The 16,844-nt window shown below is 39.9% G+C and overlaps 1 pseudogene; it reads left to right on the forward strand.

The window, feature by feature from the left end:
* Positions 1–1,640, forward strand: LOC138086242 (RNA N6-adenosine-methyltransferase METTL16 pseudogene; annotated as a pseudogene).
* Positions 1,641–16,844: the final 15,204 nt, after the last annotated feature.

The following is a 16,844-nucleotide window of genomic DNA, read 5'->3' on the forward strand; positions in this document are numbered from 1 at the left end:
ATGAAAGGGGGGGAAATATATATATATATATATATAGTCGATTACTCTATAGATGTTCAGATAAATCTGAATGGAAGAGTGAGTCTTAATTTTAAAGACCTCGAAGCAGTCAGAGCTCTGACTTGTACTCTGCTAAGGGAAGATTTTGGACTTTCTATCAATATTCCGCTGGAGAGACGGATTCCTACAGTTCCCCTGAGACTCAACTATATTCACTGGGTAGAAGATCTGATCGGTCATCAGAACTCTGACAAAAGTACCCTCCGAAAAGGAATTGACATAGGCACTGGGGCATCCTGCATCTATCCTTTACTTGAAATGACCTTAAACGGCTGGTATTTCCTTGTAACAGAAGTAGATGATACATGCTTCAACTACGCAAAGAAGAATGTGGAGCAGAATAACTTATCTGATCTTATAAAAGGGGTTAAAGTACCACAGAAGACACTCCTGATGGATGCTCTTAAAGAAGAATCTGAGATAATTTATGACTTTTGCATGTGCAACCCTCCCTTTTTTGCCAATCTGTTGGAAGCCAAGGGAGTAAATTCTTGAAATCCTCGAAGACCTCCACCCAGTTCTGTAAATACATGAGGAATCACAGAGATCATGGCAGAAAGAGGTGAATTAAAGTTTGTTGAAAGGATCATCCATGACAGTTTACAGCTTAAAAAAAGATTAAGATGGTATAACTGTATGCTGGGAAAAAAATGCAGCCTGGCTCCTCTGAAGGAAGAACTTCACATACAAGGGGTTCCTAAAGTCACCAATACTGAATTCTGCCAGGGTCGGACATTGAGATGGGCTTTGGCTTGGAGTTTTTATGATGACGTAACAGTACCATCACCACCCAGTGAGTGAAGAAAACTAGAGAAGCCAAGGAAGCCCATTACGTTTGTAGTCCTGGGGTCTGTGATGAAAGAACTAGCCCTCAAAGCATCATCTCTGGGCCCTGAGACAGTGGAAGGCATCGTGGTTGTGACAACATGGTTTGAAAAAAGCCTCATTGATCTAAAGGTCCAGCATAAACGAGTTCCCTGTGGAAAGGAGGAAACCAGCCTTTTCCTAACGGCCATAGAAAACTCCTGGATTCACTTAAAGAGGAAGAAAAGAGACCAAGTGAGACAACTGAGAGAAGTGCCCCTTGCTCCCAAGAATGTCATCGAAGCCTTAGAAGAGAAAAAGTCTCCCCCCAAAGAGTCTGGCAGTAGCCAAGATGTTGCCAGGGCCCCCAGGAGAGTGCCCTGGGGGGCCCTGGTCCTCCAGAAGGTGAGTCTGCCACTGTGGGGGGCCACGGCCCCAGCCAGGACTCATTTTCCCAGGAGGAAAACCCAGAACCCACGGAGGATGAAAAGAGTGAGGAAAAGGGGAACATGGAGGTTCTGGAAGGCTGTAAAGGCTCTAGTAATGGAGCCCAGGACCACGAGGCTCCTGAGCCCTTCAGCAGCCCAGTGTCTGAAAAAGGGAACCATCTCCAAGGAGTGGCTGGATGTTACTTTTTCAAGTGTCTGATAAACATTAAGAAGGAGGTAGATGCTGCCTTAGTTGAAATGCACTGGGTTGAGGGCCAGAACAGGGATTTGATGAACCAGCTTTGTACTTATATACATAACCAAATTTTCAGGCTTGTTGCTAGTTAACTTCAAAATTCTTGCACAGTTGGGAAAGTTCTATAAAGCAGCTTGCTTTGAAGAGTGGCCTGGTGGGGGTGGCAAGCTGAATTCCATCATTAGCCCACTAGTAACATTATGTGTAATTGTCTTAAAAAACCAACAAATGAGTCCATTTTTAAATACCCGCCTCCTTTAAAAAAAAAAAATTACAGGGCATTGTGGTATGGTAGTTCAGAGAAAGAATTGTGGTGATCAGCATCAACAAAATGCCATTGGTAAACTCATAAGGGATTTAAAGGACGTGAATCTGAGTGAGCTCGGGGAGTTGGTGATGGACAGGGAGGCCTGGCATGCTGCGATTCATGGGGTCGCAAAGAGTCGGACACGACTGAGCGACTGAACTGACTAAGCTGATCACCTTTGGAGAAGGAAATGGCAACCCACTCCAGTATTCTTGCCTGGAGAATCCCATGGACAGAGGAACCTTGCGGGCTATAGTCCATGGGGTCGCAAGAGTCAGACAGGACTGAGTGACTTTGACTTGACTACTCTATAGCCAAGATTACTTCCAGCCACAGAACTCTAAAAGGTCAGTTTTCTTAATAATCCCAAAAAAGGACAATGGCAAAGAATGTTCAAATTACCATACAATTGCACTCATTTCACATGGGAGCAAGGTAATGCCCCAAATCCTTCAAGCTAAGCATCAATGGTACATGAACTGAGAAGTTCCAGATGTACAAGCTAGATTTAAAAAGGCAGAGGAATCAGAGATGACAATATTCATTGAAACATAGAGAAAGCAAAGGAATTTCAGAAAAACATCTACTTTCTGCTGCTCTGACTATAATACTAAGGCCTCTGATTGTGTGGATCACAACAAACTGGAAAGTCCTTCGAGAGATGGAAACACCAGACCACCTTACCTGTCTCCTGAGAAACCTGTATGCAGGGCAAAAAACAAGAGTTAGAACCAGACATGGAACAATGGATTGGTTCAAAATTGGGAAAGGAGTACATCAAGGCTCTATATTGTCATCTTGTTTATTTAACATCATGCAGAATGCAGGCTGAATGAATCACAAGCTGGAATGGAGATTGCCAGAAAAAATATCAACAACCTCAGATATGCAGATGATACCGCTCTAGTGACTGAAAGCAAAGAGGAAGTAAAGACCCTCTTGATGAGGGTGAAAGAAAAGAGTGAAAAAGCTGGCTTAAAACTCAACCTTCAAAAAACTAAGATCATGGCATTCAGTCCTATAGCTTCATGGCAAATGGACTCATGGGAAAAAAACTCTAATGCTGGGAAAGATAGAGGGCAGGAGGAAAAGGGGGTGACAGAGGAAAAGATGGTTGGATAGCATCACCAACTCAATAAGCATGAGTTTGAATAACTCCAGGAGATAGTGAAGGACAGGTAAGCCTGGCATGCTGCAGTCCATGGGATTTCAGGGAGTTGATTGTGAACTTGGTGACTGAACGGTGAGATTACTCTATCCAGTAAGGATCTCATTAAGATTTGATGGTGAAATCAAAAGCTTTATAGACAAATAAAAGCTAAGAGAATTCAGCTCCACCAAATCAGCTTTACAACAAATACTAAAGGAACTTTTCTAGCAGGAAGCATAAGAGAAAAAAAAGTCCAACAAAAACAAACCCTACACAACTAAGAAAATAGCAATAAGGGCATATATATAGAAAACTACCTTAAATGTAAATTGTTTAAATGCCCAAACCAAAAGACACAGATAGGCTGAACCGATACAGAAGCAAGACCTGTGTATATGCTACCTGCAAGAGATCCACTTCAGACCTAAGAAAACATACAGACTGAAAGTCATGGGATGGCAAAAGATATTTCGTGCAAATGGGAATCAAAAGAAAGTGGGAGTAGCAATACTCATGTCAGACAAAATAAACTTTAAAATAAAAACTGTTAAAAGAGGTATTAATGAACACTACATAATGATCAAGGGATCGATCATCCAAGAAGATTTAACAATTATAAATATAACCCTTAAATCACACATTAGACCAGATGGATCTAATTGATATCTTCAGGACATTTCATTTCAGAACAGCAGAATACACTGTTTTCTCAAGTGCACATGGAACATTTTGCAGGAGAGGTCACATCTTGGGTCACAAATCAAGCCTTGGTAAGTTTAAGAAAATAGAAATTGTATCAGGCATCTTTTCCAACCACAACAATATGAGACTAGATATCAATTACAGGGGAAAAAATATAAAAAAAACACAAGCACACAGAGGCTAAATAATATGCTTCTAAATAACCAAAAGGTCACTGAAGACTTCAAAAAGGAAATAAAAAATGCCTAGAAACAAATGACAATGAAAACACAATGACCCAAATTCTATTCAGTTCAGTTCAGTCACTCAGTCATGTCCGACTCTTTGAGACCCCATGAAATGCAGCATGCCAGACCTTCCTGTCCATCACCAACTCCTGGAGTTTACTCAAACTCATGTCCATTGAGTCAGTGATGCCATCCAGCCATCACATCCTCTGTTATCCCCTTCTCCTTCTGCCCCGAGTCCCTCCCAGCATCAGGGTCTTTTCCAATGAGTCAACTCTTCACATGAGGTGGCCAAAGTACTGGAGTTTTAGCTTCAGCATCAGTCCTTCCAATGAACACCCAGGACTGATATCCTTTAGAATGGACTGATTGGATCTCCTTGCAACCAAATCCTATGGGATTCAGCAAAAGCAATTCTAAGAAAGATTTATAGCAATACAAGCGTACTTCAAGAAATGAAAAAACCATCAAATAAACAACTTGACTACACCTAAACCAACTAGAAAAAGAAGAACCAAAAAAAAAAAAAAAGCCACAGGTAGCAGAAGAAAAGAAATCATAAAGATTAGAACAGAAATAAATGAAAAAGAAATGAAGGAAACAATAGCAAAGATCAGTAAAACTAAAAACTGGCTCCTTGACAAAATAAAATTGACAGACCACTAGCCAGACTTGTTAAGAATAATAAAAACTCAAATCAATAAAACTAGAAACAAAAAAGGAGAAGTTACAACAGACAACTCAGAAATACAAAGGATCATAAGAGACTACTATGGGCAACTATATGCCAATAAAATGGACAAACTGGAAGAAATGGATAAGTTCTTAGTACAATCTCATAATACTGAACTAGGAACGAATAGAAGTGATCAGACCATTCATAAATACCAAAATCAAAGCTGCAATCAAAAATCTTGGATAAGTTCTTACTACAATCTCATAATGCTGAACCAGGAAGCAATAGAAGTGATCAGACCATTCATAAACACCAAAATCAAAACTGCAATCAAAAATCTTTCAACAAACAAAAGTCCAGGGCAAGATGGCTTCCCAGGTGAAATCTACCAAAGTTTAGAGAATAGCTAACACCCATCCTGCTCAAACTCTTCCAGAAAATTACAGAGGAAGGAAATCTCCCAAATTCCTTCTACGAGGCCTCCATCACCTTGGTACCAAAACAAGACAAGGATAACAACAAAAAAGAAAATTAGAGGCCAATATCACTGATGAATGTAGATGCAAATATTCTCAACAAAATTCTAGCAAAGAGAATCCAACAACATATTAAAATAATCATACACTGTGATTAAGTAGAGTTTATCCCAGGGATGCCAGGATTCTTCAACATATGCAAATCATTCAATGTGATACAGCATGTCAACAAACTGAAAGATAGAAACCATATGATCATCTCAATAGATGCAGAAAAAGCTTTTGACAAAGTTCAACACTCATTTATGATAAAAACTCTCCAGAAAGTAGGCATAGAAGGAACATACCTCAACATAATAGATGCTATATACAACAAACCCACAGCAAACATTATTTTCAGTGCTGAAAAAACTGAAAGCAGTTCCTCTAAGATCATGAACAAGATGAGGGTGCCCACTCTTGCCACTATTATTCAACATAGTTTTGGAAGTCCTAGCCATGGCAATCAGAGAAGATAAATAATCCAGTTCAGAAAAGAAGTAAAACTCTCACAGGTTGCAGATGACATGATACTATATATAGAAGACCCTAAAGATGCCACCAGAAAATTACTAAAGCTAACCAATGAATATTGTAAAGTTGCAAGATATAAAATTAATACACTGAAATGCCTTACATTCCTGTATGCTAACAATGAAAAATCAGAAAGTGAAGTTAAGGAGACATTCCCATTCACCATTGCAAGTAAAAGAATACAATATCTAGGAAGAAACCTACCTGCAGGAGATTATAAGACACTGATGAAAGAAATCAAAGATGATGCAAACAGATGCAGAGATATTCCATGTTCTTGGATTGGAAGAATTAATATTGTAAAAAAGACTATATGGCCCAAAGCAATCTATAGATTTAATGCAATGCAAGTATGGCTCAGATGTGTTAGGGTTAGATACCCAGGAAAGAGAAAAACAAATATTATAAATTAATGCACATATATGGAACCTAGAAAAATGGTACTGATGAACCTATTTGCAGGGCAGGAACAGAGACATAGACATAGAGAACAGTACTTGTGGACACAATAGGGAAAGGAGAGAGTGGGGCAAATTGAGTGAGTAGCATTGAAGTACATATATTACCATATGTAAAGTAGATAGCTAGTGGGAAGTTGCTGTATGACACAGGGAGTTCAACCTGGTGCTCTGTGAAAACTAGAGGGGTGGGATTGGCAGGGGCCGTGGGGAGGGGGTGGTGGATGAGAGGGAGATTCAAGAAGGAGGGGATATGTATACTTGAAAAAAAGAAAATGAAAGTGAGAGTTGTTCAGTTGCATCCGACTCTTTGCAACCCCATGGACTATATAGGCCATTGAATTCTCCAGGCCAGAATACTGGAGTGGGTAGCCTTTCCCTTCTCCTGGGGATTTTCCCAACCCAGGGAATGAACCCAAGTCTCCCGCATTGTGGGCAGATTCTTAACCCGCTGAGTCACAAGGGAAGCCCAAGAATACTGGAGTTGGTAGCCTATCCTTTCTCCAGCGGATCTTCCCCACCCAGGAATCAAACCGGGGTCTCCTGCATTGCAGGCAAAGTCTTTACCAACTGAGCTATCAGTATACTTACAACTTATATGTATACTTATGACTGATTCACATTTTATATGGCAGAAACCAATACAACATTGTAAAGCAATCATCTACCAATTAAAAATAAATTTTAAAAAATTGGGGGGAGGGGGCGGAAAGGTACCCAACAGTGAACATATAGTCTACCCTGACTGGTGCTCAGTACCAGTATTGGCACTTTCAGTTCAGTTCAGTTCAGTCGCTCAGTCGTGTCCGACTCTTTGCAATCCCATGAATTGCAGCACGCCAGGTCTCCCTGTCCATCACCAACTCCCAGAGTCCACCCAAACCCATGTCCATTGTGTCGGTGATGCCATCCAACCATCTCATCCTCTGTCGTGGCCTTGTCCTCTCACCTTCAATCTTTCCCAGCATCAGGGTCTTTTCAAATGAGTTAGCTCTCTGCATTAGGTGGCCAAAGTTTTGGAGTTTCAGCCTCACCGTCAGTCCTTCCAATGAACACCCAGGACTGATCTCCTTTAGGATGGACTGGTTGTATCTCCTTGCAGTCTAAGGGACTCTCAAGAGTCTTCTCCAACACCACAGTTCAAAAGCATCAATTCTTCGGCACTCAGCTTTTTTTATAGTCGAACTCTCACATCCATACACGACTATTGGAAAAACCATAGCCCTGACTAGATGGACGTTTGTTGGCAAAGTAATGTCTCTGCTTTTTAATAAAATTGGCACTTTCAGCTCCACCAACTTCTTGGTACTCCTTAGCGTTCTGATGAGTTCCCCTGATATCTGGGTTTCATTTTTTTTTAAATGGTGATCTTAAAAATTTTTTATTTGAGCTGTTTTTACTTAAGACTTAAGACTGATGCATATTCTAGGCATGAGCCTAGGAGGTTCTGGGTAGGAGGTCCAGGGAAACGGAGGTGGGTGGGATTTTGTTAAATTTGGTTTAAATTGGGGGAAAAAAGTTGAATTATGGTCTGAACAAACCGTTCACTAGTGAAATGAGAGATTATTATTATTATTTAGCCCCAAAGAATGAGAGACATTTGCTCCTTCTAGCCACAAGGTGTCCTCAGGTGACTGAGAACCTGGTGAAATTGTTTGAGGATCAATCCTTTGGACAAGGAGCTGTCTCACAGGGTCTACCACTACAACAGTTAAGTAAATTCTCCTCTTTCAGGGATGCATAATAGAGACTTATCACCTAGTGGTCTGAGCATTCATAGTGGTTTTAGACTGTCAGAGGGAGAAGCTGAGACATATGAAAGAGTCCAGTGGACTGAAGAGTGACTCTTTGGGGAGCTAGATGCAGAAGCAACACAGGTCCAATCCGCTACACTGTTTTCAGAAACTTGTTCAGATCATATCTCATATCTGAATTAGACTACATAATAGTACAGGGAAATGGTGTCTCAAAGGCCAGATAGCTCCTGGATGGAACAACCACCTATGTGTATACCAACTGGGTTTATGTATAACACAAAACTGATAGTTGCAAGAACTATTGGGAATTAAAGTAAATCCTGACCTGATTCCAAAACTGATTTTTGTGTGTACAGTTAGAGAAATCCTATGGAAGGAAAGACCTCTTATTAGGTCAGTCAGTCTCCTTGATCCTGGCCTGCAGGGTCTATTGGAAGCAAGAGTGGTAAGAGCGTTTATCTTTTCTAAAATTACATTATCAGGAGAAAATAGTTGCAGGACTAGCTCCTTAGACCCTTGGAACTGGAAAGACAATTGGTAAAATTTTAGAATTCTCTCATCTTAAACTATTGTATGAATCTTAATTTGTATGCAGAAGCCCCAAAAAGGCTCCAAAACTTCAAAATAATCTCATTGAAGGATTTGCTATAGAAGGCTAATCAAAGACTAATGATATAAAATGTATTTAAAACAAAAATTTGTAAGGCCTACTCCCCTCTATCCTCCTTCATTTGAGTACTCACTCTAGCAATCCTCTATTTGAATTGCCTTTCCACTGTGAAAAGACTTTTAAAATGTTGCATTTAGAAATGCGACTACATGAGGCTGTAGGTGATCCTATTTAGGACAAGGCCAAACTGAAGGGCATACTAACAAACTACTTCCCTGGTAGTCCAGTGGTTAAGAATCTACCTGCAAGAACACTTGATGACATATATCAAAGCAAGATCCTCTATGACCCACCTCCTAGACTACTGGAAATTTTTTAAAAAAGTAAACAAGTGGGACCTGATTAAACTTAACAGCTTTTGCACAGCAAATGAAACTATAAGCCAGGTGAAAAGACAACCCTCGGAATGGGAGAAAATAATAGCAAATGAAACAACTGACAAAGGATTAATTTCCAAAATATACAATCAGCTCATACAACTCAATACCAGAAAAACAAACAACCCAATCAAAAAGTGGGAAAAAGACCGAAACACATTTCTCCAAAGAAGACATACAGATGGCTAACAAACACAAGAAAAGATAATGTTGTTCATTAGAGAAATGCAAATCAAAACTACAATGAGATATCACCTCACACTGGTCATAATGGCCATCATCAAAAAGTCTACAAACAATAAATGCTGGAGAGGGTGTGGAGAAAAGGAAACTTTCTTGTGCTGTTGATGGGACTGTAAATTGATCCAACCACTATAGAAGATGGTATGGAGATTCCATCCATATACCCTGAGGAAACCAAAACTGGAAAAGACACATGCACTCAATGCTCATTGCAGCACTATTTACAATAGCTAGAACATGGAAGCAACCTAGATGTCCATCGACAGATGAATGGATACAGAAGTTGTAATGCATACATACAATGTAATATTAGTCATAAAAAGGGACACAGGTGAGTCAGTTCTAATGAGGTGGATGAACCTAGAGCCTATTATACAGAGTGAAGTGAGTCAGAAAGAGAAAGATAAGTATCTTATAATAACACATATATACACAGTTTAGAAAGATGGTACCAAAGAATTTATTTGCAGGGCAGCGATGGAGAAACATATAGAGACCAAACTTATGGACTTGGGAGAAGGGAGGAGATGTACAGAGAGAGTAACATGGAAACTTACATTACCATATATAAAACAGATAGCCAACAGGAATTTGTTATATGGCTCAGGGCAAACAGGGGCTCTGTATCAACCTAGAGGGGTGGGATGGGGAGGGAGATGGGAGGGAGGTTCCAGAGGAAGGGGACATATGTATACCTATGGCTAACTCATGTTGAGGTTTGATAGAAAACAACAAAATTCTGTAAAGGAATTATCCTTCAATTAAAAAAAGATAAAGAAAAAAATGAATCCACCTGCCAATGCAGATGGTACAGATTCCATCTGTGCCTCAGAACTAACATCCCACATGCCTCGTGGCAACTGACCATATGTGTCACAACTACTAAAGCATGCACGCCCTAGATTCTGTGCTCTGCAACAAGAGAAGTCACAGAAAGAGATGCCCATGCACCACAGCTAGAGAGTATATCTCACACTCCACAATTAGAGAAAGCTTGTGCGCAGCAACAAAAACCCAGTGAAGCAAAAAAAAAAAAAAAAAAAAGAAAGAAAAAAAAATAGATGAAGTCTATGGGGCAAATATTTAAAAAATAAAAAAGAATTTCATAAGTCCAGGTAAGATCCTCGAAACTTTTTGTAAATGGACTACAAGTTGGGATGCCACAGGTCAGACTATAGTCAAGTTGTTCAGTCACTCAGTCATGTCCAACTCTGCAATCCCATCGACTGCAGCAGGCTTCCCTGTCCATCAACTCCTGGAGCTTGCTTAAACTTATATCCATTGAATCGGTGATGCCATCCAATCATTTCATCTTCTGTTGTTCCCTTCTCCTCAATCCTTCCCAGCATCAGGGTCTTTTCCAATGAGTCAGATCTTCGCTTCAGGTAACCAAAGTATTGACACTTCAGCTTCAGCATCAGTCCCTCCGATGAATATTCAGAATTGATTTCCTTTAGAATTGACTGGTTTGATCTTGCAGTCCAAGAGACTCTCAAGAGTCTTCTTCAACACCACAGTTCAAAAGCATCAATTCTTCAGTGCTCAGCCTTCTTTATGGTCCAACTCCTACATCCATACATGACTAGTGGAAAAAATCATAGCATTGATTAGACAGACTTTGGCCAGCAAAGTAATGTCTCTGCTTTTTAATATGGTTGATCATAGCTTTTTTTCCCAAGGAGCAAGCATCTTTTAATTTCATGACTGCAGTCACCAGTGATTTTGGAGCCCAGTAAAATAAAGACTGTCACTGTTTCCATTGTTTCTGCATCTATTTGCCAGGAAGTAATGGGACAAGATGCTATGATCTTCGTTTTTTGAATGTTGAGTTTTAAGCCAGCTTTTTCACTCTCCTCTTTCACCTTCATCAACTGGCTTTTTAATTCCTCTTCACTTTCTGCCATTAGGGTGGTGTCATCTGCATATCTGAGGTTGTTGATATTTATCCCGGCAATCTTGATTCCAGCTTGTGCTTCATCCAGCCTGGCATTTCACATGATGTTCTCTGCATATAAGTTAAATAAGCAGGGTGACAATATACAGCCTTGACTTATTCCTTTCCCAATTTTGAATCAGTAATCCTGTGTCCGGTTCTAATTCTTGCTTCTTGTCCTGTATACAGGTAAGGTGGTTTAGTATTCCCATCTCTTTAAGAATTTCCCACAGTTTGTCATGATACTTACTTGTAAACTGGAAAATGTCCTGAATTATTCTAGTTTTCTCACTATCGACTATTCAAACAAATGTTTCCGTTTTTCTCCCATTCTCTTGACTTGAAATCGTTAAGAACCGAAACTGCCCCTTTTCTGAAGACACTCAAGCTAACATTGGATAACATGACATAAACCTCAGAGAAATCACCATAACAGCTTACATGCAATCTTCATGCCTAATGCTGTATGAGTTACTCAGAAAGTTTACCTGAACACCCAATGAAATAATCAGAGACATTTCAAACTGCAAAAAAAAAAAAAAAAGCTTCAACTCATAAAATCTTCTTCAGTTGGCACCCTTCTTGTCTTGATGCCTTATTGTGATCTGGATTGCACCTAGTTATACTGGCTATTTTAATTTGTTCTCTATTGGCTGCTTTCAAACTGTTCGTGGTTTGTATGCTTCACTGCTACACTATGACCCCCTCCACAGCGATAATGATAGCTGGATAGCTGGAGATGATTGACCATTCCCGAAAGATTTCTCTTTATAAGGATTCATTAACTCCTCCGATTTTGAACACCACCCAAGACTGACTTCTTAGAAAACTCCATCTCATTCTCCATAGTGGCTGTAAAATCTACATTCCCATCAACAGTGCAGGAGGATCCCCTTTTCTTTACACTCTCTCCAGCATTTACTGTTTGTACATCTTTTGACAATAGCCATTCTAACCAGCATAAGGTGACTCCTTACTGTTGTTTTGATTGGCATTTTTCTAATAGTTAGTGATGTTGAGCATCTTTTCATGTGCATATTGGATAAATGGCTATTTAAATCTGCCCATCTTTTGAGTGGGTTCTTATTTTTTTTTTATGTTGAGCTGCATGAGCTGTTTGTATATTTTGGAAAGTAATCCCTTCTTATCAGTTACTTTACTTGTGATGGATCTGTTCATGTTTTCTATTTGTTCCTGGTTCAGTCTTAGAAGATTCTACCTTTCTAAAGATTTGCCCAGACACAAGATGGCAGCGCCCAGCGGAGTAGAGGCCGCTCCTGGGGTTTGCTGAGGCTCGCTGCCTTCCCTCCTGCTCCCTTGGGCGCAAAGCGCCGCGAGCCCAGAGAATGGGGGCCGGGAAGGGACAGGGGCACCTGCATAGCTGGACCGCGAGCCTGCGCCCAGCCTGCTCCGCCCCCACCCAGCCCCGGCCTGGCCCGATCTTTCCGTTCCCGGTCTTCTCTCGATCTGACCCATTGCCAGGCCGTGGTACTCCACCAGCAGGCCTCCAAAGTTGAGATTTTTACTCCAGCCCGGGATCACTTCCACTTTAGAGATGTTTGGCTTCTTTCTTCCCAAACAGACTGCCTTCAAAACCGGGAGTCCTGGATCAGCACCTGGCCCTTTTTCCCTCCCCTGAGACTCTACTTCTAACCCAATTCTTCCTCAGTTTCTCTCTGATTGGAGAGACCATTCACTTCCCTTCCAGATTAATCCTTGAGCCCCCTTCCGCCCAAATATTAAACCCTAAAGACTCCACCAGAAAATTACTAGAGCTCATCAATGAATATAGTAAAGTTGCAGGATATAAAATCAACACACAGAAATCCCTTGCATTCCTATACACTAATAATGAGAAAGTAGAAAAAGAAATTAAGGAAACAATTCCATTCACCATTGCAACGAAAAGAATAAAATACTTAGGAATATATCTACCTAAAGAAACTAAAGACCTATATATAGAAAACTATAAAACACTGATGAAAGAAATCAAAGAGGACACTAATAGATGGAGAAATATACCATGTTCATGGATCAGAAGAATCAATATAGTGAAGATGAGTATACTACCCAAAGCAATTTACAAATTCAATGCAATCCCTATCAAGCTACCAGCCATATTTTTCACAGAACTAGAATAAATAATTTTAAGATTTGTATGGAAATACAAAAAACCTCGAATTGCCAAAGCAACCTTGAGAAATAAGAATGGAACTGGAGGAATCAACTTGCCTGACTTCAGGGTCTACTACAAAGCCACAGTCATCAAAACAGTATGGTACTGGCACAAAGACAGACATATAGATCAATGGAACAAAATAGAAAGCCCAGAGATAAATCCACACACATATGGACACCTTATCTTTGACAAAGGAGGCAAGAATATACAATGGAGTAAAGACAATCTCTTTAACAAGTGGTGCTGGGAAAACTGGTTAACCACTTGTAAAAGAATGAAACTAGATCACTTTCTAACACTGCACACTAAAATAAACTCAAAATGGATTAAAGATCTAAATGTAAGACCAGAAACTGTAAAACTCCTAGAGGAGAACATAGGCAAAACACTTTCAGACATAAATCACAGCAGGATCCTCTATGATCCACCTCCCAGAATTCTGGAAATAAAAGCAAAAATAAACAAATGGGATCTAATTAAAATTAAAAGCTTCTGCACAACAAAGGGAAACATAAGCAAGGTGAAAAGACAGCCTTCTGAATGGGAGAAAATAATAGCAAATGAAACAACTGACAAACAACTAATCTCAAAAATATACAAGCAACTTATGCAGCTCAATTCCAGAAAAATAAACGACCCAATCAAAAAATGGGCCAAAGAACTAAATAGACATTTCTCCAAAGAAGACATATGGATGGCTAACAAACACATGAAAAGATGCTCAACATCACTCATTATGAGAGAAATGCAAATCAAAACCACAATGAGGTACCACTTCACACCAGTCAGAATGGCTGTGATCCAAAAATCTGCAAGCAATAAATGCTGGAGAGGGTGTGGAGAAAAGGGAACCCTCCTACACTGTTGGTGGGAATGCAAACTAGTACAGCCACTATGGCGAACAGTGTGGAGATTCCTTTAAAAATTGCAAATAGAACTGCCATATGACCCAGGAATCCCACTGCTGGGCATACACACCGAGGAAACCAGAATTGAAAGAGACACATGTACCCCAATGTTCATCGCAGCACTGTTTATAATAGCCAGGACATGGAAACAACCTAGATGTCCATCAGCAGATGAATGGATAAGAAAGCTTTGGTACATATACACAATGGAGTATTACTCAGCCGTTAAAAAGAATTCATTTGAATCAGTTCTGATGAGATGGATGAAACTGGAGCCGATTATACAGAGTGAAGTAAGCCAGAAAGAAAAACACCAATACAGTATACTAACACATATATATGGAATTTAGAAAGATGGCAATGACGACCCTGTATGCAAGACAGCAAAAAAGACACAGATGTGTATAATGGACTTTTGGACTCAGAGGGAGAGGGAGAGGGTGGGATGATTTGGGAGAATGGCATTCTAACATGTATACTATCATGTAAGAATCGAATTGCCAGTCTATGTCTGACGCAGGATACAGCATGCTTGGGGCTGGTGCATGGGGATGACCCAGAGAGATGTTATGGGGAGGGAGGTGGGAGGGGGGTTCATGTTTGGGAACACATGTAAGAATTAAAGATTTTAAAAATAAAATAAAATAAAATAAAATAAAGATTTGCCCATTTCTTCCAGCTTGTCCATTTGGTTGACGTACAGTTGCTTGTAATAGTCTCTTACAATCCTTTGTCTTTCTGTGGTGTTAGTTGTAATTTCTCCTTTCTCATCTCTAATTTTACTGATTTGAGTCTTCTCTCTGTCTCTCTCTCTCTCTCTTTTTTTTTTTTTTGATGAGCCTGGCTAAAAGTTATCAATTTTATCTTCTCAAAGAACTAGCTTTTAGCTTTTTTAATTTTTGCTATGATTGTCTTTGTTTCTGTGTCATTTATTTCTGCTCTGATTTGTATTATTTCTCTCCATCTTCCAGGTTTGTTTTTTTGTTGTTGCTATTGCTGTCCTCATCCTCCACCACCCCTTTTCATTGATTGTTTCAACTTATTTTTTATTAGTTTGATTAGTATGTGTGTTGGTATGTTTTTCCTTAGGTTTATCTTGTAAGGGGCTCTATGTGCTTCCTGGACTATTTCCTCCCTTCCTGTGGCTATTTCCTTTCCCATATTAAGGATGTTTTTGATTAAAATCTCTTCAAACATTTTTTGCATATCCTTTCTGTTTTTCTTCTTTTTCTGGGTTCCATATAATCAGAATCTTGTGTTTTATGTTGTCCCAGAAGTCTCTGAGATTGTCCTCATTTCTTTTCATTCTTTTTTCTTTATTCTGTTCCATGACAGTTATTTTCATTATTCTAGCTTCCACTTCATTTTTTCATCCTTCTGTCTTAGTTATTCTGCTATTAATTCCTTGCAGTGTATTTTCATTTCAGTTATTGTGTTTTTCATCATTATTTTTTGTTTAGCTCTTCTAGATCCTTGTTAAACAGTATCTTAAAGCATATATATGGAATCTAGAAAAATGGTACTGATAAACCTATTTGCAAGGAAAGAATGGAGACAAATTTTCTTGATCTGTGCCTCCATGTTATTTCCAAGATTTTGGATTGTTTTTCTTTTTTTTTTAGTATTTTATTTATGTGTTTGTTAATTTATTTTTGCCTGCACTGGGTCTTCGTTGCTGTGAGCAGTCTTTCTCTAGTTGCGGCAAGCAGGGGCTACTCTCTAGTTGTGGTTTGCAGGCTTCTCATTGTGGTGGCTTCTCTTGTTGTGGAGCACCGACTCTAGGATGTGTGGACTTCAAAAGTTACAGCTCTTGGGCTCTAAAGTACTGGCTCAGTAATTGTGGCACTGAGGCATGTGCAGTCTTCCTGGAGCAGGGTTTGAATCTGTGTCCCATGCATTGGCAAGTGGACTTTTAACCACTGGACCATCAGGTACATACTGGATCTTTATTATCATTACTCTGATTTCTTTTTCAGGTTGGTCATCTATTTCTTCTTCATTTATTTGGTTTTGTAGGTTTTTACCTTTCTCTTTCCTAAATAACATATTCATATATCATCTCATTTTTGTTGATGGGTGGGGTTGTGTTCCTCTCTTGCTAGCTGTTTGACCTGAAGTGTCTAGCACTGGAGTGTACAGGCAGTTGGGCAGAGTCAGATCTTGGTGCCAAGATGAGAATTTCCAGGAGAGCTCACACCCATTAATATTCCCTGGGACCTGAACTTCCCTGGTAGACCAGCAGCTTGGACTCAGTGCTATCAACCAGGGGCTCAGACTCAACCCCTGGCCTGATTTCATAAGTACTCCTCCCATCTCCTCCAGTGTCTGAGGTCTCCCTCAGGTGTTCAGCAGGTGCTCTGGGAGAATTGCTCCAATACTTTCTTGTTGTACTTATGAGAATATGTGAACTCCACATCCTTCTAGTTCTCCACTTTGATTCTGCCCCCTGTAAATGACGGGTGAACCAATGGTCCTGACCCCACCTGAGACATGGTTGCCTAAAGCCCACATCTGGTCCACTTATTGTCTTAATGTAGGCATCCAGAATATCTGCCAGAAATTCAAAAGACTTATTGGATGCTTACCTAGACTAACTTATGGCACCTTATCCCTGAAAGACAAATAATTTCTTTCTTGTTTCAGAGTTTGTCATAAGTCTT

Source organism: Capricornis sumatraensis, chromosome 9 (assembly GCF_032405125.1).
Source record: "Capricornis sumatraensis isolate serow.1 chromosome 9, serow.2, whole genome shotgun sequence".
NCBI classification, from domain to species: Eukaryota; Metazoa; Chordata; class Mammalia; order Artiodactyla; family Bovidae; genus Capricornis; species Capricornis sumatraensis.